General features: G+C 35.2%; 1 protein-coding gene across 10 annotated transcripts in view; it reads left to right on the forward strand.

Annotated features, from left to right (window-relative positions):
* SSBP2 (single stranded DNA binding protein 2) overlaps window positions 1-26,818 on the forward strand; it is a 322,394-nt gene that overhangs the window by 137,053 nt on the left and 158,523 nt on the right. For 2 of the 10 annotated variants that reach the window (XM_086697523.1, XM_086697512.1), the window contains one exon: window positions 12,083-12,147. The exons of the other annotated variants lie outside the window; for them this stretch is intronic. The gene's annotated coding sequence lies outside the window, so the exon portion shown is untranslated. The remainder of the gene's footprint in view (window positions 1-12,082; window positions 12,148-26,818) is intronic. 10 annotated transcript variants of the gene reach the window in all.

Here is a 26,818-nt window from a genome sequence, read left to right on the forward strand (position 1 = left end):
AGCTGCCTAACACTTAGTTTTCCATCAGCTTGTTCACTTGCTGAGACTTCCAGGCTAATTCTGCTGGTGAGAGAAACTAGGCTTTTGTGTTTTCAATGAATGTTTGGTATTAGTTTCTTCAGTTTCTTGGCAGTGTTACTGAGGGAAACTTTCTGCTTTTTATTACCATCTTCACTTGCTCTTGAACAGCTCCTATATTTTCCTGTGTCAAAGTGGTGCATCCAGTTAGATCATATACTGAGGCCTCTTTCTTATCTGAGAGATGCTTGTTTCTAGAACAAAAATGATTCCTCTTGCTTAGGAACCTTCCTGTTCCGATTGTTTCCCAGACATTCTCTGAATCAAACTCCTGGGCTTCTTTTCCAAATTTGAATTCTATTAGACATTGATAAACTTAAGCAGTTTCTACCCATGGAAAAAGATAGGCTATCCTCTTAAATCCTTTGCATAACAAATCGTACAAGTAAAATTCTGCCTGTTCAATGAGGACTTTCCTAACTATTCCAACATAGGTAAATTGTCCACATTATATATTTAAAATGTGAGATAGGCTGTCTGCGTTCTGATTTTCTTTTGAATCAGATTATTAGCTTAAAATATTTTCCCTTATTCTTTTTAAAAACTTTTAGAGTTAAAGTCATAGCAAGGCTGAATTAAAACAAACAAAAAATTTATCTCAGTAATTTTCTTTGAAGTAAAAAAGAGCCAGTAGGATTTTTTTTCTTCTTTTATGAAATTTAAGAAGTGATAATTATATATAGTTTTCTGTAATTTAAATGTGTATGTCATTCTCATGGGCTTTTAATATCTATCTGGAACAAAAGCAGCTGTTGCTTACCTTACTCATATCAAAAGACTAAAATAGCAATAATGGGAGGTGTTTAGGGAAATAGAGTTGATTTACTTAATTTGGATTTTAAAAAAAATGAGGACTTTTTAAAGACTGCAATTTCGCTAAAGCCCTTTTAATTAGTTAGTTAATTAATTAATTTTTACCCAATAATAGAAATTAATTAGAAATCCAAAGAAGGAATAATAGATCTTGTTATTAAATATTTGTAGAGAAAAAATTGTGCATATTTTTCCCTTGAGTAAAGTATAAGTAGATAGATACTTACTTTACTCTAGTGGTGCTGTCAAGAATAAAAATATAAGAGCTGTCTTTCTGTTTTGGAGAATCAATGAGTTGAGTCAGAGTTAATTCATAAGGTAATTCAATTTAAGGTTTTTATTTTTGTAATTTTTTATTTAAAAAGAGGAAGTTGTGTTTTTTGTTTTTTTTTGTTGTTAAAGAATCTTCTGAGGGAGGATCACCTTTTAAAATAAATAACAAGAAATACAAATTCTACTTAATAAAATATTTTTTAGAAGATTTAATTCTACATAATGAAAATGAGAGAAAGGAAGAGAATAGGAATCAAGGATAAGACCTTGGTATTTAGGAAAGCTCTGAAAGTCAAAGGTTAATTTATATATTAAACTAATGTTCTAATGAGAAAAAAAAATTCAGCCCTTTAATTCAAATATATAGGTAAATAGTGATCAGATTCATTTAAAATACTTAAAATTCTTATCACATGAGATCTTTGTATCTTTTCATTTTAAGTGGAGAAAAAAATGCTCTTTATTTTATTTTATTTTTTTAGTTTATTGTTTTATTTTGACAGAGAGCATGGGCACAAGTTGGGGAGGGGCAGAAAGAGGAGGGAGATTATTCCAGGTAGGCTCCTCACCGGCAGTGTGGAGCCCAGGTGGGGCCCAGGAATTGTGAAATCAGACCTGAGCTGAAACCAAGAGCTGGACATTCAACCGACTGAGACACCCAGGTACCCCAAAAATGCCCTTTAATTAACCTGGTCCAGAATATTAAAAGATAAGTAAAAAGTACATTTTTATCATTTTGAAAGATTGGAGGAGATACTGTTAGATTTCTCAGTTAATATTTTCATTTTCAATGAGAAATAATATATATATATATTATTTACTATATGTATGTATATACATACATATACATATATTCTTGAGAGAGAGAGAGTGAGTGTGTGCACATGCCTAAGCAGGGGAGGGGCAGAGGGAGAGGGAGAATCCCAAGCAGGTTCCACACCCAGCATGGAGCCTGACATGAGGTTCAATCTCAGGACCGTGAGATCATGACCTGAACTGAAAATCAAGAGTTGGATGCTTAACTGACTGAGCCACCCATGCACCCCTACAATGTATTTTATAATATCTTGTATATTCAGTGATGTCATTAAAAAGATCTGATCATCAGTGCGTATCTGTATGAAATATTTAAATTTTAAAGCTGTTGAGATATTTTGTTTTGTATTATGAATTAAAATATTTAGTGTTTAAGGCCTTTGTTACCACTTTACCTAGATTTGAAATTATGGTAGCCTTGTGGCCAAATTTATTTATTTGGCTTATTGAAAATATAAGCAAGACTATGCAAACTAATGTACCATGTTTATATTTGACATTTAGTTTATAGAGTTTAATTTACCATACCTATGCCCTGTGCTCAGGAAAAAAAAAAAAAAAAAATAGAAAAGATTTTGTCTTTGGAGCATCTAACAATTTTCAGAATGAAAAAGACAATCTGTAACTTCCTGCCTGCCAGTCATTTCCAATAATTTTAGAAAACTCCTCTCCCCTTCTAATTTTAAACCTGTTTTTCTCATGGATTTTCCTGATATTACTTGAATAAGATCAGTACAAACGATACCACATTTTATCAAACTTATTTGATGATGTATTAAGAATGTATCTAAAATTTAAGAATTTCTTCTCAGGTTATAAGTCAAGTGATTTATCAAGAAAAATCTTGTTTTTTGTTATATCAACACACTATGCAAAAACAAGTAGAGATATCACAACATTTATACTCATGATCAGTTGAATTGTGAAGGTTTTATATAATAGCATCCTTCCTATTAAGTCAATGAGCACCATCTTTAAACATTAATGTCTTTAAAAAAATACATGTGTTTTTAAACAGCTCTGAAATGGATATGCATCTCATGAACAACTAAGAGAGTTTCATGCCATGATCTAATTATCTGGCAGTATTTTTCTGTCTTCCTAATGATACATAAAATAATTGTGATCATTGTGAGTATTAAGATAATGGCCATCTTATTGATGAATTGTGATTCTGGTAGATACGTAGTGTTTCTGGACAGAGAAAATACTAGTAAATTATATTTTTTCAATAGTCCACTCATCTTTTATACTTTACAGTACATGTTTTGGAGTGCCTGCCTCACTCAGTCAGTAGAGCATGTGACTCTTGATCTCAAGGTTGTGAGTTCAAGCCCCACATTGGGTGTAGAGCTTACTTAAAAAAACAAACAAAAACGGGGCGCCTGGGTGGCGCAGTCGGTTAAGCGTCCGACTTCAGCCAGGTCACGATCTCGCGGTCCGGGAGTTTGAGCCCCGCGTCAGGCTCTGGGCTGATGGCTCAGAGCCTGGAGCCTGTTTCCGATTCTGTGTCTCCCTCTCTCTCTGCCCCTCCCCCGTTCATGCTCTGTCTCTCTCTGTCCCAAAAATAAATAAATGTTGAAAAAAAAAAATTTAAAAAAAATAAAAAAAAAAAAAAAAAAAAAAAAAAAAACACCAGGCAAACAAAAAACCAAACATGATTTTTTCCTCATGTGCAATGTGGTAAATTATTTTGAATGATGGGATATACATATTTTCATTACTAGGTTCAAATTTTGTGTAAATTGTTTAATAACATTAAGCTATTCAGAAGAACACTTAGAGCCTTATTTGTATATGTTCATTGTATATACTTTTTCAAAATGATAGTATAGAGGCCACAGAAATGTTTTCATAAAATTTAACTAATAAAAACAGTTTTATGTTAAATGGTGAACCCAATAACAAATAATTGTCATAATTTCTAGTTTTTAAGTTTTTTGAGAAATGATTGTAGTTTTGTTTTTATTGTACATATTGTTATCATTTCAGGAGAGCTGTTACTGGTTGAAGCCTCAACTTTTTTCCTCTTGAGCCTGATCAATCTTTTCATATCCATTGTGACTTTTTACATTTTTCAAAGATGGTGACAGTATCTCCCATCCCCCATATTCTTCTGCTTGTGACCTTGCCACTCTTCCATCAAGAGGTGGAGTCCAATTTCCTTTCCCTTGAATCTGAGCTGACCTTAGTGACTTGCTTGTAATCAGTAAAATATGAGGGAAGTGATGCTATGTGACTTCTGAGGCTAGGTCAGAAGAAGTCTTGCATCTTTTGCTTTGGTATCTTGGAATGCTTGCTTTTCAGCCGTTGCTTCTCAGGATGCTCCCTCTTAAAGCTGTATCACCATTCTATAAGAAATGCAGTCCCAAGATTAGCAGTGTCTCTACCTTCCAGTCATCTGAGGAAGAGCCATTAGTGAAGAAGCCATTAATGAAGAAGTCCTTAGCTGTTTGAGTTTTCCCAGCTGAGGCACAGATATCCCAGAGTCTGTAGAGATGGCCATTTCTACTGTTCACTGTCCAAAGTTCTGAACTACATAACCCATGAGCATAATAAAAAAGTTGTTATTTTATCTGCTACTAACTTTGGGAAGGTTTGTTATACAGCAATAGATAATGAGAATAGTACTTAGTATCTGGAAGTGGGGTGCTACTGTAACAAAAAGAAAAGGACATAGTATCAGCTGGTGGGTGGACAAGAAATCATGAAACTTGAGATAAATTCATGGAGACTATAAGGGCTTGAAAGAAAGTAATGCCAATATTATTTGAAACTGGAAATAAGAATATCTTTGTTATCTAGTGGCAGAAAGTTTAGGAAAACTGTCCACCTATGGTAACATGGAAAATAGAAAGTGTACTTAGTGAACTGATGCATCTGGCAAAGGAGGGTATGATAAAGAATGTCCAAAGTGTTTTCAACTGTTTCTTTTAGCTATACCTTATGAAATGTGGATGGGGAGAGAGGAGTTAAAAAAGAAATTCTTGTTTTCAAGCAGAATTTGGAGGAAATGTAAAGGGCTCAGGAAAGTTTTTCCAGCCTGCAAAGGTTCTCAAAGGGCCTAAGAATGAAGATCAAATCCAGAGCAAAGTTTGGAAAATGTGGTCTCAAGGTAAAAATGAAACTAAAGTGTAACTATAAAACCTTTTTTAAGATCTCAGAAAAATTTGAGGCGGCCCTCATAGATTCTCTTAGACACAAAAAAAAACCTTTCAGGAATCTTAATGGCACAACTTCCAGTTTTTCTCTGGTAAACAAAAGGGCTTCCAAGAATCTTCAGGACCTTGTCCCACAGCAGCCTCACAGAGGGCCCAAGGTACAGAAGGACTTATTTCAGTGACATCTGTGGGTATAGCATTTGCCTGAATGAGTGGGCTTATAAAATATGTTTTTGAAACATAAGAAACCTATAAAGCTTTTTAAAAGAATTCTATCAGCCTGGGGTGCTTGGGTGACTCAGTTGAGTGTCCAGCTCTTGATTTCTGCTCAGGTCATGATCTCACAGTTTGTGAGTTTGAGCCCCACGTGGGTCTCCATGCTGACAGCACAGAGCCTGCTTGGGATTCATTCTCTGTCTTCTCTCTCTGCCCCTCCCTTGCTCGTGCCCCTCCCACCCCATTTAAGCAAAAAACACTGATATAAATACTTAATTTGTTGCGGTCAAGTTTGTAGAAAGACTCAATAATAGTGTAATGCCTTTTGCTTTTATATTTTAAATATGTATACCCTAAATGTTGATATTTTTTATTTTCTATTGTTTAGCATATTTAGTCAGAGTTTGAAAAGTTCTAAGGAAAGCATTTCTGAAGGAGAGAATTGCCTTTCTGTACTAGTCTAATGTCTATTCTACTATACTATTTTGTTGCTATGGTAAGAAAAATAGGCAAAATAATTTGTAAGGAATTTAGTATTTTTCCTTTTTAAATTTGTGATTACTAGATTATATCTGGTTTCTCCCTTCCTTTTTCCTGTCTCATATACTCAGCTGTTCCTTACAGTCTTTTCCTGTGATTCTGAATTATTTATAACAATGCTTAAATTGTTATAGAACATTGGTGTGGATTTTATTTTCTAACTAAGATACATGTAGGATCTTTAACTTTGTAGTTCCTTAGTATATGTTATGCATTATTTGTGATCCATGATAGAAATATCTAAAAATTATTACATGTGGTTTATCTTAGATTTCCAGCATCTAATCTATATCTTTTATTTTTAAAAAGGCAGACCATCTCAACACTTTTAAAAAAATTTGTTCCTTCTTTAATTAAAAATATATTTATTGACCTTGCCAGACACAATCCTTAGTGATGAAGATATGGAAATAAAACAGAGCCCCAGTGTTTAAAGAGCTTCTGTCTCATAGGGGACATAAGTCAAAAGATGATTGACAATAAAATGTGCTCTGGCAAAAAAAATAAACAGCATATTATGGAAACATTTGGGGGATGGGCTTAAAAACCTAGCCTGCACAGTTGACAGAAGGCTTTCAGGAGGAGCTTTGGAGGAGATTAGAACTGGCTAAGTTTCATGAGTGCAGAAAAATTGAGATCATATTCTCCTCTGTCTCCTCACTGCCTACTACAGTGCCTAGAATGTAGTGCATATTTGATGGTGATTAAAAAGCAGGGATATCTACCTGAATTTTGATAGAGCATTTTGGGATGAGTTGAGAGAATAAGTGAAAGACACAGCCTGTAGAAAAGTTTTTGTCCTTGGAAAAATCCTCTCCTGAACCAGAGGCAGCCCTATTCATTCTCTCTCCCTCTCTCTCTCTCTTTCCCTTTCTCTTTCCTTCCCCACCCTCCATGATATCTACAGGCTTTGACCATTCACTGTCTATTGTTTGTAAGCAAATTGCTATGACGTCTTGGTGACTTGTCCTAGAAGTTAGACAATAAAATTTAATATTTTCAGCATCCCTGTGAAAAGGCCCTTCTGGTCTAAAAATTATGTTCATTTGTTTTTGTTAAAAGTGTTTTTATTGAAGCATAGGGGGGAAATAGAAACTTACTCCTTTCAGTCTTGAATAAAGTAAAAATGATGTAACTGGACTCATCATAAAACCTTTAATGATATAACTGGCGAATAACATCATTAGCCTGGAATTTTTGGCCTGGGCAAAAAGAGGTTAGGCATCTTCCCCTTCTCCTAACGGTGGTCCCATTGGCAAAAGCTCACCTTCAGATGTCAGGTTATCAGGCACTCCCTTTGCCATACATTCCCAAATGGCAACCCCACTGTGGGGTCCTGGATCTTTCAGATGATTTAAGATTTACTCTCCTCAGAAGAGTAAGAGCAGCGGTGTTAATACCAGGTTACTGCTTGGTACTATACATGTTTAGAGAATAAAGACAGTCAGATTTCTTTGCATTTCTCATGAAGGAGAGGTTATAGTTTTTGTGATTAAGGATCTAAGTAGGGTTTGACCAGACTCTTTTTTTTTTTTTTTTTTTTTTTTAAATTCATTTTTGAGAGACAGAGAGAGACAGAGCATGAGTGGGGAAGGGGCAGAGAGAGAGACACACAGAGAATCTGAAGCAGGCTCCAGGCTCTGAGCTGTCAGCACAGAGCCTGACATGGGGCTTGAACTCATGAACTGCGAGATCATGACCTGAGCCGAAGTCAGATGCTCAACCAACTGAGCCACCCAGACGCCCTAAGCACCGGACTTTTGATCTCAGCTTAGGTCATGATCTCACAGTTCCTGAGATAGAGCCCCGCATCAGACTCCATGCTGACCGCATGAAACCTGCTTAGATTCTCTCTCACCCTCTCTGCCTCTCCTGTGACTCGGGTGCACATGCACATGTGCACTTACTTACTTTCTCAAAATAAATAAATATACCTTTTTTTTTTCTTTTTAAATTCTGAAACACACACACAAAAAGTCCACTCAGGTATCAGGGTGGGTTGGAGGAAACAAAACTAGAGGTAGGGATGTACAGACTGTTTTTTCACTTCCTGTGTCTGTGTAACAAAATTATACCAGGAACATAATGGTGTAGAGCTTTTGTTATGCTGCTGGATTCCTTCGTTGAGGAATTTGGATAGAGTGTAGTGGGGATGGCTGGTCTCCACTCTGTGATATTTTATACCTCTGTAATAAAAGATATCACTCCATTATCTTCTGTATGGCAAATTATTATCAGAAGTTTGTTGTAATTCCTTTTTTTTCTAGATGCCATCTATATATATATATATTTATTATGGGATTTGAATATAATACATCTATGTATGATACTTATCCTACTTGATGCTTTCTGAGCAAGTCGAATCTGTGTTTTGTTACATTTTACTAATTATGAAAAGTTGTCAGCTATTCAAATATCTTCAGATATTTTTTTCTGTAATCTTTTTTACCTCTTTTCCTTATGGGTGTGTTACACTTTTATATTGTCACATAGTACTTGAATGATCTGTTCTCTTTTTTATTCATACTTGTGTTTTTTATTTTTTTAATTGTGTTTTTTTTGTTTTGTTTTGTTTTTTTGTTTTGTTTTGTTTTGTTTTAGTTTACTCTGTGTTTCACGGTGAGTGATTTTTATTTACTTATTTTCAGGTTGACTGATGATTTCCTCACTGTGTTGAGCTTACTGATGAGTTTGTCAAAGGCAGCCTTTATCTCTGTTACCGTGTTTTTATTTCCATCTTTTGATTTGATTTGATTTGATTTTCTTTTATAGTTTCCATCTCTACTGAAATTTTCCATTTGTTCTGGCTTTTGGTCAACCTTTTTACACTGGAATATATTAACATATTAATCACAGATACTTTAAATTTCTTGCCTGATAATGCCACTAACTTTCTCATATCAATTTATTTCTTTGTTGGTTGACTATGTGCTTTTTTTTTTTTCCTTCTTTTTTCATATGGCTTGTACTTTTTGACTGAAAGCTAAATATCTTGTCTAGGACAGTGGAGACTGAGATAAATTTCATTCTGCTTAAAAATTGACATGCTCTTTTTTTCCTAGTCCTTTCATGTATGGGGAGAGCAGTTAAGTTAATATAGTCAGGGGTTTTGCTGGGGTCGGGTTTTGTTGTTGCTTTGGTATCAGTGCACTGTGGGCTTCAGATTTCTCTAGCATTATTTTGTGTTCAGAATAGAGGCTGGTTTGCTCAAGGGTTTAACCCAATATCTGGTCTATCTTCACCCCAAAATCTTTAATTTGTTTCTGAGTCTTACACAGGGTCTCTTGTTACTATCTGGAACCTCCCCTAGAAGTAGACTCTTTATTTGTTACTTGATAATTACTGACCTGGCAGTATAGGACATGGGGTGACATGCTTTGTTCTGAGTCAGCCTCAGTGTTACTGGAAGGTTGTTTCCCTGAGTGTCTTGGGTGTCACATTGTGAGCAATCCTGTCTTATCCCAGTGGTGGAGGACCACTAGTAGTAAATTCCAGATGTTTTTTTCTTCCTCTCCCTCCAGGGATGGAGGGCTTTTTTTCTGTTCTTTTCCTTCAGCTTGACTCTTCACCTGTGCCCTGAGGGCTACAGGGGTTTTTGACCTTTCATCCTTAGTTTCAGGTTTTTTGTTTTTTGAGGGGAGAGGGACTAAGTGGGACTTTGTGCTTTTTTCACAGTAGCTGCTTTTCCGGTCCTCCAGGCTTCCTATTTGAGGGAGGTCTCTCCAATCTCTTCTCCCCCCCCCCAACTTTTTTTGCCTTCTGAGGAATGTGAGAAGACTTATTGAGTAGATGAGCATTCATTCCCCTGATGTTTCTGGCTCCCAGGGATTCTCTATTCTCATGCTGGTTCACACTCAGCCTTTAGCAGTTTGTTAGAAATTTTAGCTGAGTCCTTATCAACCTGTATTCCATCTGTCATCTGCTTCAGGTAGCCAAGTGCTCACGTCCTGTTTCTCCTTGGAGGTGTCTGTCTTACTTAGATGAGCTCTCTTAGGGGCTCAAGAAAATTTGTAGATTAACTGCCTTTTTTGTTTGTGTGTGATGAGGTTGGAAACAATACTCTTTCCAGCTTTCTACATCTTATGTGGAAAGCATATGAGTAGGTCCCTCAATACATAATCACTATTTAACTGCATCACTTACAGTACTTACTGGATTACACATACGACCTGAAAGATCCACAGTTAATTACCACTTTGATTTTCCTTCTGATACATTCCTTTTAAATCTCTGGCAAGAGCCTGATAATTCCTCTTTGCAACACTTCCCTCCTCATTCCAAACATATCTCTAAGTCCTCTTCTGAGAGACACAGTTTGAAATACATTGGTGGGGAAAGGAAAATCTCATTTTTAAGAAGTAGAGAAATCCGGGCCCTAATATAAGCTCTTCTTTTATTGATTCATCTGACATCAATCACTTATCCAGATGAACCTCTTTTTTTAACTTTTAGAAAGGGATGTTAAAATGTTCACTACTCTTACAGGATTGTTTTACGACTCAAATGACTATGGTGTGTAAATGATCTCTGAGAAATGTAAAAGTCTATGCAAATTGTGATTTGTATTATTGCCTTTTCCTATATAATTTCTACTCATGAGTGCGTTTATTTTTACCAAGATTAAGTGGACCAGCTATAATCTATCTGACTTCCTGTTTTTGATTTATTTAAAGAACTTTTTATTATTGGTTAAAGGCATGGTAAGAGCTTGAATTGTTTTTTTGTTTTAACTAACTTCTAGTTTGAACCTCTCATGCTCTATTACATAGACTTCCCTGTTTTTCTTTGTGGTCAGAATTTTCTTATCTCAAATTATAACTTTTTACCGTTAAAGATCTTTTTCAACTGTTAGTTGTCCACGTAAAAGTTCATTTGCTACCATTTGATTTTTTTGAAGCTCTGAATTTTTGATATGTGATCTTATTTCTTTTTTGTTTCTAATAAGTTTGTTGTAAAGTTTCTAGGCATCTTGTCATTAGTTGTTTTTTAAAAACTTCTTTGAAAAGACTATCTCATTTATTCATAATTTTTTTTGGAAAACTTGGTGACTCCATGGCTATTTTAGGAGAAGATTGAGCTTGGTTAACAAGTATTTACCAAGTACTCATCTACTTGCACTTCAGATGTCAGTAATCGTCCTTCATAGGGACTTACCAACCAACATGTTCTGCACCACTATGGTGGCAAACACAGAGAATCACTGGACTCGGCATCTCCCTCTACCACTGCTTTCTTCTTCATAGAAAATGTTGTTCCAGGTTTCCTTCGTTTCCTTCCATTACCTTGAACCCTTTTTGCAACTCACTTTTCAGTTTATTCTATTTCAAGCAGTATTTTTCCCCTCATATGTACACACATCTTATTTAAATTTTCTTCTTTTCTAAATATGCTTTAGTTATTATACTAAAATATTTCTCTTTTGCTCATACTTTTACGAAGAACCTCAAACAACCTTAATCACAAACGAGAAGGATCAAAATGCAGTTACTACTTTACTTGTATTAAGAATGAAATATTCATACATTTAATGGAAATGAGACAAAATATAGTAATAGCCTGGGGCAGGGGGCCCCAAGAACCCCCGGAAATACAGTGAGTTACTAGAAAGATTCACAGAACTCAGCATATGGCCACACTTGCTGATATAATTATTATAGCAAAACTTATAAAGAAAAAAAAAGGGCAAGGGAAGGATGGAAGAAAAAGCAAAAGGCTCACAGGAGGAAGTCTGGAGGATTTCAAATTTAAGCTTCCAAGAGCCCTTTCTTAGTAGGGTCACACAAGTTGCACTGAATTACTCCAGCAACTAGTTGTGGTCACAAATGTGAAACATCTACCAGGAAGCTCATTTGAGCTCAGTGTCAAAGGTTTTTATTGGTGGGGGGGGGGGGGGGGGGGGGCTAGTCATGTAGACACCCTCTGCCTAGTATATACCAAAATTCAAACTCCTAGAAGGAAAGCAGATGTTTAGTATAAACCATATTGTTTGTGCAAGCAGTTTAGACATAGTGAGCCACCATTTTGTGAATGGTGTGAACCCTCCTGAAATCAAAATTCCCAGCAACCAGCCAAAGGCTGTCCTTACACCCAGGCCTTTCTAAGGATGTCAACCTAAAGCCTGCAATGTTAACTTTTCTCTCTCTCTCTCTCTTTTTTTTTTTTTTTTTTTTTTTTGTATACTGCAGTTAGACTTTGAAAGTCCGTCCAGAAAGCATCCAAAAGTTGTATTCAGAATCAGTACAGAACTCTGGTATGTTTCCTCATGTTCTGCTAATTGAATAAACACTAGCATTTATTATAAGCTATAAGAATCTTAGGAAATAATTTTCTATTACTTTTCACCTCAAATAGTATTTCTATTATTGTAAATTTAAAAGGCTTTTTTATTGAAAGCCTGGAAATTTTATAACATGTTTTCTTACATAAAAGAAATTCTAATTTTCAAACAACTGATTTGCAAATGAAATTTTATAATAAAACCTAGTTTTAGGATTTTCTTAATTGTAGTTTACACAGAAGGAAAAAATTTGAGTAGATTGTATTCACTGGGGAAGGCTTTAAGAAGGAAATTGAAATTGAACTGAAGCAGGGTGGGGGGAAAGGACAAAGAATATGCCAGAGAAACCCAATAGCATGACTAAGGGAAGATTGAGGATGAGTGGCTTGAAGAGGAGAGGTACTCGTGTATTACTATTCAGAAGCAAACAGAAACTCACAATTATTTTTTGCATCCATGCTCCTGAGGCACAGGATATATGTATTTTATGTTTTTGTTCATTCTAAAACTATAGGATGATCTACTTTTCTTATTTTTTTTAATGAAGCATATTATATATTTCTTTTGTTATGTTTCATAATCTTAAACTATTTAACTCACAGGGTTGTTTTGAAGATGCAGTAAGATGTGTGAAAAAGACATGTGAAAGTATTTATGGCCATCATTTAAAAAAATTTTAACTGTCTCATCCTACTGAGTTAAATTAGGCATATACTTCACATATAATTTTATTATGTATGGAATTTCTGGGCACAGCACTTTGACGTATCTCCCTCAGCTTGCTCTTACTTGTTCTCCTGCTACCTGACTGAATATTCATGCTGTTACAGAACCTAGTCTGGATCACCCAGCGGAAGAACCAAGCAGCATTCAGAGATCTTGGGAGGCGGCAAGTTTATTTCACACCAGCAGGCTCAGAGGAGATCACTCTCCAGAGGTCTGAGCCCTGAGTGTGTAAGCAGAGGGAACAATTTATAGTCCGTTACTTCTGCATTCCTCATTAGTCGTAATTTGGCATGGGCAAGTGGGGTAGGAAGAAGAACCCGGAAGGGGAGTCTGGTCAGAGACAGGAATTTCCCTATCAGTCCTGTTGGCCATCTAATAACAGATTTTTTCCCTATCAATGCCAGAAGGTCTTCTTGCTGCTAAACATTACAGTTCTTTAATTCTATAGTGTAGCATAGGTGTCTAGTATTTATATATGTGTTGGTTTTGGTTTTCATGCTTCTTCATATCATATAGTTCCCTTATTTGGCCTTTGTTTCCTGTGTTTTCCTCTGGCACACTACTCAACTATTTGGAGAGCAACTTTTACAAGATCCAATCTTCGGTACTTTAGTTTCCTTGCAATATTTTTTTTGGTTAAAATAGAATTTAAAAGTGTTGTCAATTCCAGGATAGCAAAGCTATATAACAAAAGTCCTTTCTTTGTGCTAATAAGAGAAGTAAAATATTTCATGAGTGCCTAGTGCCTAGCCTAAAGCTGTCTTACACATTGTTATTATGTATGACTATTTGACTCATTATGAAAAATTGAGTATATTATCTAATTCTTTCAAATGTAAGATATATTGCAAGAATTATTAGAAATTCAGCTAAATAATCATTGCCTGATAATACAATAAAACTTTTGGTAAATATCTAGATAAATCATTAAAAATTTTAGGCCAAATATTTGAATATGTCACTGATCACTCCAAAAAAACCCACGTGGTTGTTAACAATAGCTCAGTAATTGGCTGATTTATTCTCTTCTCTCCAGATTTCTGATGTATGTAGAAATATCCTTAAAGTTCATTAAATAATACCTATTAATGAGCAGCAGAGGGGCAGACAGAGAGGTGGACACAGAATCTGAAGCAGGCTTCAGGCTCTGAGCTGTCAGCACAGAGCCAGGTGCAAGGGTCGAACTCACGGACTGCAAGATCATGACCTGAGCTGAAGTCTGATGCTTAACCGACTGAGCCACCCAGGTGCTGCCTCCCCGCCCCATTTATTCTGTTTAAAAGCCAAGAAGCTGTGACTTGGTAATAGTTTTTATAATTCTGTTCTCCTTAATCTAATAAATTCTAAAACTCATTGGGCAGTGATAGGAAACCATATTTCAGATGGAAAATGTGTGAAGTGTCTACTTTTTAGGATGAAGTAGAAACATACATGAGGATAGCACCTATTCATGTGTTTGATTAACTAGTTTTCAGAATAGTTCCTTTGTTATTTATATTTTGAAATGTTATCTATATGTTAAAACAGGATAGTAATACATCTGATCATGTGTTTACTATCAGATTTCAATAATCATTACAAAATTATCTTTACATTTATGTCACTTGCATATATTCTATAAATGACAAATATGTGTTAGAGAATTATACTGTGTAAAAGAAGTCTAATACAAAACTTGAGTACATATACATTAGGTTTAATATAAATTATTTTCAGAAGAATGCTTGCTTTTTGTGAATTTACAAGAATACTTATTGAACCAAATATTATTAAATGATTAAAATGGAAGAAGTCTCATCTTTTGTACCATAAATTGTTTAAAGTATAATTTCATTAAAATAAAGAGAACTTAATTTTGTTAATTAGCTTATTTTATTTTTAATATTTTTTAAAGTTTGTAAAGAGAAAGAAGTAGCAACTCGTCATAGAGCTAACCCCTAAACTAAGGCAAATACTTTTGTCTTGTGAAGATGGCTTTTCTTAGACAAAACAACCAGAGCTTTAACTTAATACTTAAACAAACTGTGCTTATATTTCAAGGGAAAAGCTATTTACTTTGAGATTCAGTTTAAGAGCTCTTCACAAAACTGGGAAAAAGCAAAGCCTTAGCTGAGATAGAACTTGATTGCTACTGATAAGGACATTTCTGTTTCTGATCTAGTGATCTTTACATCTAAATTTCTGAATAAAAAAAAATTAGTTAGAATTTATAGCTAGAATGAAGTTAAATTAATCAAGGTATTTGTTTTTGAAGCAATTATATAAGCTCATGTTTTAGATTGCTTTTCAGTACATATTCTTGCTTGAAAGGAGCCAATCAAATGGGAAATATTGAGGAGACAAGGCACAGAAAGATTGTGTTATAAGAATAAGATTATTCTTTTTATAGTTTTCTATAAAACATAAAGTACACTTTATTTCCTTGTACTCATATACTTAAAAATCATTGTATTATGCTCAATTTTAGGCAACCAGTAGCTATAAGTAATAGATTTCCCAAGCAGAAACATTTTCCTCTGTGTCTTCTATGGGCCAAGTCATTTTTCTGTCTACTATCTTTTAAAAGGCCAAAATTGAATTTTTCAACTTAGTAGTTACTCTTACTCTCAGTGGATTCTTTCTTCTTGGTTCTGAAGGTTCCTATTAACATGGTACAGACTCCACAAAATTGTAAGGTATAAAGTAACTGATGTTTGGGGCTGAAGGTGACTTTTCAGATCATTTAGTCAAACACACAGTCATATTACATTTAACCCAGGTGTCACTTGAAGCCTTCTACCAATCCTGTGGCCTCTGTAGTATTGCTGCATATATGCCCTCAGGGATTATATGCTCGTAGTTACTTCCAGCTTCAAATTTGGACTCAGGGGACTTTTCATCTTACTTGCACTTTATCTACTAATCATTTTCTCTGTGTTTGTTATAGACCTTGGCAATAAATGGTGTGATTGAATTGTAATCAGTTGGTACTAGGTACTAATACTAGTACATTAGGTACTAGATCATTCATGTACCTATGAGAACCAAAGTAGTGGACTGTGTATTTGACCTGTAAAATTTGTGTTTTTATTTAATTTTCACCTGGATTTCTTGGTGTTCTAGGTAGAAAAGCAGAATATTTTGTATTTGGTTTATATGTTGTCCTTCATTTTTAGATCTGAGATATTAAGTGATAATTAAATTGAAGATTACCTTTAATCATTTACGCCTTAAAAATAGGGTACTGGGATAAAAAATAGACCCAGAAGCTGATAGACCCAGAAGCTGAGCACTGTAAAATTACCATTGGATATTAATATATGGTGTCATCGTATGTCCTTGCCTTCTGTTCACAAAACATTTTTTATCCTCACACATGAAGTCTTTTTTTAAGGAGAATCCCAGTTAAAATATTTTGCATCAAAAATGCCTTGACATGGAACACACTTGTACTTAATATAATATGCTTGCCTGAAAATGTATTTAAGATATCTGGGTTGTTATCGTAGCTGTCATCATCTCTGATAAGGTATCAGTCTTTCTTATCCAGAACCAATTTATCAGGGTTACATAGTATTTCTAATACAAATCAGAAATTTGTGGCTTTTGTATTTTTAATACAAATCAGAAAAACAATAAAGTGTGGGGATATGAAAATCCCAGATTGGTACACTAGACACCGTGATGCTGTTTCCCCAACCAAAAATTAAAATTTGCAGTCTGAAATTAGAACTAATGTAGAAAACTAGTGTGTGTCTTGATTTTGCATTAGATATCTTTAGGTCAAATTGTCAACTTATTTATCCTTCCCTACATGCCTGGCTCAGTAGGTGCTCAGTAAATATTCATGAGCTTGAGTTGAATTTGGAGTTAACATGGCTGATGGTGTTTTACTGCCCACCTGAGCAAAGCCAAGAGTATGACCTAATATACTTTTCCACTGTTTAGGATATATCACACTGAATCTGTTTCTTCTCCTACCAGCACAGCTTCTTTTTCTTCTAATTGCTGTACAGTTAGATTTTTCTGAAAAAAAATTCAACACTAGTAAACCATTTCTTTAGTTCTGCTTTAGTATCTTGATTCATAGAGACTATACTTTGATGGAAATACAGGCATTTCTATTCTGTGAAAAGCCACTTAGCCCAACCTCATACCACTCCTTCCCTAAAATTCAAATTTTTGGGGCGCCTGGGTGGCGCAGTCGGTTAAGCGTCCGACTTCAGCCAGGTCACGATCTCGCGGTCCGTGAGTTCGAGCCCCGCGTCCCGTGAGTTCGAGCCCCGCGTCGGGCTCTGGGCTGATGGCTCAGAGCCTGGAGCCTGTTTCCGATTCTGTGTCTCCCTCTCTCTCTGCCCCTCCCCCATTCATGCTCTGTCTCTCTCTGTCCCAAAAATAAAATAAACGTTGAAAAAAAAATTTAAAAAAAAAATAAAATTCAAATTTTCAAAATGGAAACCAGGAAGCAGTAATTTTCGTTTGTTTTACAGAAAACTTCTTCAAGGCCTTTGAAATAGTAAGCTTTCTTAAATACATTAAATGTTATTTCTAGAACATTAACTCCTTAACTGGGCTGGAGGGTAGATAAACTGCAAACTAAATTGTTGAATTACTATCAAATTAAGATCAGAAATTAAAATAAAGCATCTCTTAAATTAAAAAAGCATACCTACTGGCAAGTTCTTATGAATACGTGGTGCAAAATATATAATTATAATTATATATTTATATATAATTTAAAATATATATAAAAATATATATATATAATTATAATTAATGTGAAAAATTGTTGCTGGCAGTTAAATGACAGGAACTGGCAAAACTATTCACCAGGTAGTATCTAGGGGCTCTTTGACAGCATCCTTTCCTTATTGTGAAAGCCTTTATCCAATTACTTAATATTGTGCATGTGTGTGTTTGTGTGCTCGCACATGCATGTGTGCGTCAGTGCGTGTGCATGCCTGCGCTGAAGGGCCAGGTGCTATTTTTGCTGTTAGTTACTTGAAACTATAGGGTTGAACGCATATATTTTGTAACCAGAATATGTCCACTCCTATCTGTACAGTAGATGAGGACAGAAACAGCTAAGGTTAAAATGAAAAACATAGTGAAGTTACTCATCTTTAGATCATCCATAATGAGGTCTGTACATATTAATGTAATGTGATCTCTTTTCCCTTTGTCAGTCCTCTTCTTGCACCTTAATACTCAGAACTGCTTCCATGCTAATTTTTCTCTTTTGCCCTCATCATTGATTTTGTTATCCTCAATAGGATGACTCTCCAGTCCCTCTCAAGCTTTAATCTTCTCTCTCCTTTTGGTCTCTTGGACATTTACACTTGTATATCAGTCTGCCACTTTCAATTCAGGGTTTTAAAAGCACAATCACCCCACCCCTAGCCAAACCTAAACAAAGAAAATGTGAAAAAACAATAAGAAACTTGTTTGTCCCTTCTAGATTTCACAGTTCTTTTTCTGATGTAATCTTTCTTCTATCCTCCCAGGATTTGAAATGAATGTTTGACTCCTCCCCCTCTCTGCCAACATCCTCCAAATGATTTTTGCCTCTTGCTACCTTCCCTGATACCAGACTAATAGTTCCAAAATTATTGCTTTAATCATGTAATTCCTGTGCTCAAAAATGTTTAATGATTTCTTAGTACTTTCAGGAAGAAATCCACATTTCTTTACCTGGCATCAAGTTTCATGATTATCTGCTTCTATTAGTTCCATTAGTTTCTACTCCCATCTGCTTCAGTCATGTTTGCTAGAATGTTTTCCTGTGTATATACATTAAAGCTATGCTTAAACCCAGTACTTTAAAAAATCCAGCCCTTTCTCAGTCACATGGCTTTGGAAATGTTTCCCTGTTGTTTTCTAACGGTCAAACCTGTTAAACTTAATCCATCTTTTGAGCTATCCTAGATACCATTTTCTTCATAAAGGCTTTCTTGATTCCTTCAAAGGATATACTTCTGTATAGGACTTACCTTTTATTTATGCATATATGGCAATGGCTAAGATCAAAAATAAATTTTAATTATTGGCATAATTTCTTACCACTATATAGTTATAAGTTTCTAGTACCCAGCACAATGCCTAGTGCATTTCATATAAACATTTAATATATATGGAATGATTAATTATTTCGGTGCACTTCGAGTGGAAGACAGTATAGCATAATCACCAAAAGCAGCCAGTGTCTTTGGAGTCAGAGAGATGAATAGATAGTTTGTATCCAGGTTCTACCTTTCTTATGCCATGTGAGCATGTAACATAAGCACTATGTTAATGAAACTTTCTGAGGCTCATTTCCTGACTTTTAAAATAAGTGAATTTTTATTAAAGTATAGCACACACACACACACACCACAATGTAAACATGTATAAATATTTTTAATTCATTCATCCTGTTACTTTGCTCTAATTGCTTTTTTTAAAAAAAGATTATATATTTTGGGATAGAGAGCAAATTTATTTCACTGAAGTTGATTGATTGGCCCATTTTCTATTGAGATACATCTCAATTTTCTACTGAGAGTACGATCGGAGAGGAAGGCAGTATCAGAGAAAGTAGTCATAGCTTTGGAGTCTGTCCATTGCCAAGAGGTGATGGCAAGAAATTCATCCCAGGTCACAGTGTTATTCCTTGACTGCCTCTTTGTATTTACTTCCTCCTCACCAGACTGAGTGGAGCATGCATGGGAAAAGTATAAGTTGGTCTTTTTCTAAGGTATTATGATAATAAGTAATAAGAAATTAATTTTTGCCTGAAACGTTCTAGACTCTATTCCTATAGTGTTCCCAGATATCACTACCTTTAATGACCAGAGTTCTTTTTATTTTTTGTTTTGTTTTTTAACAGCAATTTATCAACAGCTCACATAGGTGATTATTTAAATAGGTTCCATTTTCATTATTCAGTACCTTTTTTGGCATATTAAAATTTCTTCTCAATTTTTAAAAACTGAAGTGATGTCTAAAACCAGTTGCAGTGACAGGAAGGTTATCACCATTTTAATTTTGTGCTACAACAGTTCTGGATGACTCAAGAACGTATTCAAGCTTTCTTGGTAACTAGTTTGACAGAATGGATGGCTGTTCTTGAACGTGTATAAAATGAAGATTTTTTTTTCCAGAAGAAGTTGCATTTTATATGTTTCCACTTAGGTTCCTTGGATATATTTTCAACCATTCAGAAATGAATTGTGAATTCACAAACCATTGAATTTGGGTTTGTATTAAATACTTACGGTTAAAGCATTGTTCTTAACTTTGTTCATAAGTAATAAATTCCAGGTTTTAGGGTGAATGGAGGTATTTATATAAAGTTATTTAGGGGCGCCTAGGTGGCTTAGTCGGTTAAGCGTCCGACTTCAGCTCAGGTCATGATCTCACTGTTCAAGGGTTTGAGCTCCGCGTCGGGCTCTTTGTTGACAGCTCAGAACCTGGAGCCTGCTTCAGATTCTGTGTCCCTTTCCCTGCTCCTCCCCTGGTCACACTCTGTCACTCTCTCTCAAAAATAAATAAACATTAAAAAAATTTTTTTATTTAAATTTATTTATTTAAATTATTTATTCATTTATTTAAATTTGTATGTTTATATTTATATATATTTACATATAAATTATATTTATGTAAGTAAAGGAATATTAGCTTGCAAAAAAGACTACACAGAAAAACGTCATTTTTTAAAATAGAGGTATAATTGACATGTAACATTATATTAGTTTTAGTTATGCAGTGTAATGATTTGTACATAGTTATAATTTTTTTTTCCTTGTGATGAAAACTTTTAAGATCTACACTCTTAGCAACTTTCAAATAAGAAAACATCATTCTTGGGGTGTCTGCTGGTTGGCTCAGGGGCTCAGCTCAGGTCATGATCTCACACACAGTTCATGAGTTTGAGCCCTGCACCCGGCTTTCTGCTGTCAGCTCGGAGCCCACTTTGGATCCTTTGCCCACCTCTCTCTGCTGTTCCCCTCACCTCAAAAAGAAACAAACATTAAAAAAAAATAAAGACAGTATCATTCTTTTTTTGTTGTTTTATTATAACAAAGATATCATTGGCAGGTTGGAAAGAGCTTCTACCTTTGACAGTTGTAAGTAATATATTTAACTTTGAAAGGAGGTATGCTTTCTAATGTTATATTGTGGAAGAGTAATGTTAAAGTGATAGTATATTAAGAAAATACATTTAAGGATAAAATAAAATACTTTTAATATTTTTTTTTCAACGTTTATTTATTTTTGGGACAGAGAGAGACAGAGCATGAACGGGGGAGGGGCAGAGAGAGAGGGAGGCACAGAATCGGAAACAGGCTCCAGGCTCTGAGCCATCAGCCCAGAGCCCGACGTGGGGCTCGAACTCACGGACCGCGAGATCGTGACCTGGCTGAAGTCGGACGCTTAACCGACTGCGCCACCCAGCCGCCCCACTTTTAATATTTCATATAACCATTTAGGCTCTTGAATTTTAGTCTGTGTACTTAAAAAAAAAGTTAACAGAGAAAGGTAATGTGAGTAAATGAATAGGGTATCAAATTAGTATTTTCCTGATCTACAAAATAGTGAGCACTGTCTGAATAGCTACCAAAGAACAGAAATCTAAAAGAACAGTAATGAGACCTATAGTAAGTAGATGCTTACAAAAAAAATGGTCATAGACACAGATTTTTCTCTCTTTTTTTGTTTCTTATTTTTGCTATTAGTGTGTTTTATGATTTACCTTTACTTGTGTAAATTACTTTTGTACATTTGCAATTTACTTTTGTCACTTTTTGTAATCTTTCTCATTCTTAAATACTCTACTTTTCTCTTTATCTAGTTTCTTCTCTTCCTTTTTTGTACAGGTTCCCTTTCATGTTCTTTCTTTTACATTGTTTTCTGCACCTTTTTAAAAAGTTTGTTTATTTGCTTATTTTTACTAATCTCTGCACGCAATGTGGGGATCAAACTCATGATTCTGAGATCAAGAGTCCCACACTGTTCTGAGTCAGCCAGGTGCCCCACTTTTCACACCTTTTAGTACTTTTATCTTTGGCCCCTTCTTTGTTCTTATTAAATTTGCACACATTAAAAAAACAATGTAAATTCAATCATATAGCATCTCTTTATAAGTAAAATTTATTTTCTAAGTAACATACTAGGTCATTGTGGTTTTCATAATGGCACCCTGATCCTTTCCAAGCACTGAAATTCTTCAGGATATTGGAGTGGCAAGGAAGAACAATACCAAGAGTACTTCACAGGGGGGCGGCAGTGTGGGTGGGGCTCTGTGGCTCTGTATTTCAGGCAGCATCTGATTGTTATTTGGAAGTAGTCACTGATGTGGTATCCTTAACCTGTTATCTAGGCTATTCATATGTAATTGCTAAATAAAGGAAAATTTAATTTAAATGAGTAGTTATAAAATTACGACATGCTCTTATTATATTTTTGAAAAGTTTATAAGTGTACTCTTTGCCTGTCTTGCTGGGTTTAAATCCCATTTGAATCATTTACAAGCTGTCTCATTTTGGACATGTTTCTTAATTCCTCTAAAGCTTTTTCTCTATTAAATGGGGCTAATAATAATATGTATCTAATAGAGGTGTTAGGATTAAATATGGTAATTGATATGATGATGACTATGCGTATTATGAGCATGAGGTAATGTATGGTATTGTTGAATCATTATATTATACATCTGAAACTAAAATAACACTGTATGTTAATTATACTTCAGTAAATATTTTTAAAATATGATAATTCATACAACGTTTTTAACACAATCTGGTGTGTAGTAAGCATTTAATAATGTTAGCTGCTGCCTCTGCTATTGGTATTATAACTAATACCCTACTATTTTTATTGAGTTCTTGTATTGCATTTGAAAGTTACTCTCAACATGAGGCATAAAAGTTGGAAAAGGATATAATAATTTCTGTGGGGCTGCTGTTAAACTTTTTTTGGCTCAACAAGTTATGTGGAAATTGTAATTTTTATATGGGAAAATATGAATGAGTTTCACTGCAAGACAAATGACTTTGCCCTCCTAATTATGTTATACTTTTTTCTTTTCTTTTTGCAAGCCACTACATTGGATATTTTAAGTTTATTCTTCTCAATTCTTACTTTAACTCTAAACTAGTCATTGATGGCCACTCGTAGGGTGAGAGCCATGTAAAAATAAATAGCATAGCATTTATGCTATACAATATTATTTTGAGGAAATCATATTGTGTTTTTTATAAATAATCTATAACTTTTAAATAATCCTTAAATGTTGAGAAGTTTTTCACTTAAAGGCATATGAATATATCATCTGATTTGATAAATATTTATCAGTATAAAAGATTTATGGTAAAAAAGGAAGGGAGGGGCTCCTGGGTGGCTCAGTCTGTTAAGCATCTGACTCTTAATTTCAGCTCAGGTCATTATGTCACATTTCATGAGTTCAGGCCCCTCATAGGGCTTGGCACTTGTGGTGTGGAGTCTGCTTGGGATTCTCTCTCTCTCTACCCCTCCACTGCCCTTTCAAAAATAAATAAATAAAACTAAAGAAAAAAAGAGAGAAAGAAGAGAGTCTCCTTAGGCCAGTGAGTCAGTGACAATGTTAAACAATACAAGAAAAGAACTCGGATTAATTTAGCATGACAATATAACACTGGGAAACTGAACACCCTATTGATGAATGTAGCTCCAAATGAAGAATGACGTTTTGCCTTGCTCAGTAGAGGTAGGTGTTTCTCCTGCACAAATGCCAAGAGTCAGAGATAGATGAAAGATAAGAAAACTTCCAGACTGAATTAAAAGTAGAAAAAATTTCATACATTTCACAGTGGACTCATATAAGCGGAAAAGTTTGAGGGGAAGAGTTCTTAAAGTCAGTGTCCATCTAGACTTCTAGACGAGGGTGAAACCCACCGTGCATGGCTCAAAAGGGAGTCATATAAGGCCAGGTTAGGACATTGCCTCTTTGCCTTAAAGTTTTCCTTTTTTCAGTCTAGTGTGTAAGGTTTTGTGATTGGTTGCTAGATCACAGCTTGGAGATTTGGCAAGTAATTCTAAAGAATCGTTTTGGTTCCTCTCAGTTAATCTCGAGAATTTTTTTTAAAACCTTCTTCAGGTGTTCATTAGAAACACACAAATCCAGGTGGACTCAGCTACTTACATTTAATGTAATTTCGTTTAGAACTTTGGTTAGTATCCTGAATTAATTACCCATGGCACATCAAGTTTGTCATCAAAAGCCATACTAAAGGGTAGTAAAGAAGAAGTTCGGGATCCCTTTCCAAAGTATAGCTGTCTAGTCAATAAAATGATTGTATTCAGGAAAGTGTTTGAGAGAGGTTTATAGGTTAAGCTTCCCTGGACTGATTTTTAAGAAAACAAAGGAATCTCACATTAAAAAAACAGAGAAACAAGAAAAACCCACATTAATTAAGTTCCAAGAGGGCAAGCAAACTTATTAATTAAATGTTTAGTCACATCAAACCTGACATGTTAATCTTAAGTCACGTTTCTGATATGCCATGTGTAATTGCAATACATGTATGTTTATGTTTACATATAAGCCTGTATAATCAATGTGCAGAACGTATTTATATGTATTTTTAAAAAATTTTTAATGTTTATTTATTTTTGAGACAGAGAGAGCATGAATGGGGGAGGGTCAGAGAGAGAGGGAGACACAGAATCTGAAGCAGGCTCCAGGCTCTGAGCTGTCAGCACAGAGCCCGACGCGGGGCTCGAACTCACAGACCTTGAGATCATGACCTGACCCGAAGTTGGAAGCTCAGCTGACTGAGCCACCCAGTTGCCCCTGTATTTTTATATTAAATGTATCATAGCTTTATATTTTAAGGGAGCTTAATGGTATTTCTTAAATTTTGTGGCTTTTTAATTTATATCGCATTGTACTTTTATATTTACTTTGAAGTTGACAATGGATAGGAACATGTTTTTTAATTATAGCTTTTTGTGTGAAAACATAATCCACTTTATGATAATTTACTTTCCAGTTCTAAGTTAGGTAGGATTCATGGTCAGTGTCTGAACTTGAGAGATTTATTGCCCCCACCTGCCCCAAGAAGATAGAAGTTCATTTTTCACTCATAAAAATGTCTGGGGTAATTTGAGGGCCCCACAAATGCAGAGAACCAGCCTTCTCCTTTCTTGTTGCTGTGCCAGCGTCAACACAGTCTTTATCTAATGGCCCAGTTTTACTTGTATTCCAGTCAGCTAGAAAGAAGAAAGAAGGGATAGGAATGGGCATACCCTTTTCATTGAAAGGAATGACCTGGAAGTTGTATATACCGCCAATGTTCAGATTTCTTTGGCTAGAACTTAGTCATATGCAATATCTAGCTACAGGAGAAGCTAGCAAATGTAGTCTTTAGCTATATGAATGTGTGTTCAATTGAAAATTTCTATAATTTTATAAGAGGGGAAGGAATTTGGGGAGAAAACTAGAAATGACTATTAGAAGTATATTGAAGCCTAAAACAACTGCTTTTAACTATATGGAGAGGTCTGATAAAATTCCTCATTTCTGTGTATTGGGAAGTAGACATAGAAATGGGAAATGTCTTGCCAAGGTCAGACAGAATTCTGGTTTGTGGTAAAGCCCACCTAAATCCCAGTCAAGAACTTCTTCTAGTTGCTTAAAAGCACTGACTCTGAAGCTTAGGTTCCATTCCTAGTCCCTCTTTATCTGTGTGATCTTGTTAATTAATCTCTGTGTGCTTTATTGTCTACACTGATAAAATAGGGATATCAAAAATATTGATTTTGAGCATTTGATGAGTTAATATTTATAAGATACATAAAATAGTGCCTTACATATCCTAAGTGCTATGTGTGAGTTATATGCTATACTTGTTGATATTTTAGCAAATTAACCTTAAATATTTCACTTGAATATAAAAGTAGTCCAGAAAAAATTCATGAGAATTTTTAAGTTTTTGAGAGTAGTGCAGAATCAAAATTGTTCTTTTAGAATCTCTTTTTTAAATTTTTTACATTTTTTTAACTTTATTTTTAAGAGACAAACAGAGCACAAGTGGGGGAGGGGCAGAGAGAGAATGAGACACAGAATAGGAAGCAGGCTCCAGGCTCTGAGCTGTCTGCACAGAGCCCGGCGCGGGGCTCAAACTCCCAAACTGTGAGATTGTGACCTAAGCCGAAGTCAGATGCTTAACCGACCAAGCCACCCAGGCGTCCCTTCTTAATTTTTTTAAATGTTTATTTATTTTTAAGAGACAGAAACAGAGTGTGCGTGGGGGAGGGTCAGAGAGAGAGGGAGACACAGAATCTGAAGCAGGCTGCAGGCTCTGAGCTTTCAGTGCAGAGCCCGATGTGGGGCTTGAACTCACAAACTGAGAATTCATGACCTGAGCCGAAGTCAGGGACTCAACCAATTGAGCCACCCAGGTGCCCCTCATAATTATCCTTTAATAACAAATGGCTGAGAAAGAGAGAGAAGGAAGACAAGGAAAGAAGGGAGGAAGGGAAGAATGAAGGGAAGGAAGGAAGGAAGGAAGGAAGGAAGGAAGGAAGGAAGGAAGGAAGGAAGGAAGGAAGGAAGGGAGGGAGGGAGGGAGGGAGGAAAGGAAAAGGAAAAGGAAAAGGAAAGGAAAGGAAAGGAAAGGAAAGGAAAAAAGAAAGAAAGGAAAAAAGAAAGAAAGGAAAAAAGAAAGAAAGAAAGAAAGGAAAGAAAGAAGAAAGGGAAACAAAGACCATGCAACTTGGCATTGGGGAGTTTGAATGCTAATATGAACTAAACTCTCCACTAATTAGTGATGTAACCAGAATCTGGGCATACTGTGATCTCTTTGGAGAGTTTTTAAAGAGAAAACTTCTGTTCCCTCTTTTTTTCTTTTTTCTTTTTTTTCTTTTTTCTTTTTTGAAGAAAAATCTCAGTGTCTTCGTTTTATTTCCATATGGAAAACTG

The sequence above is a fragment of the Puma concolor genome, chromosome A1 (genome assembly GCF_028749965.1).
Source record: "Puma concolor isolate L17-30 chromosome A1, mPumCon1.1.hap2, whole genome shotgun sequence".
In the NCBI taxonomy this organism is placed as follows: Eukaryota; Metazoa; Chordata; class Mammalia; order Carnivora; family Felidae; genus Puma; species Puma concolor.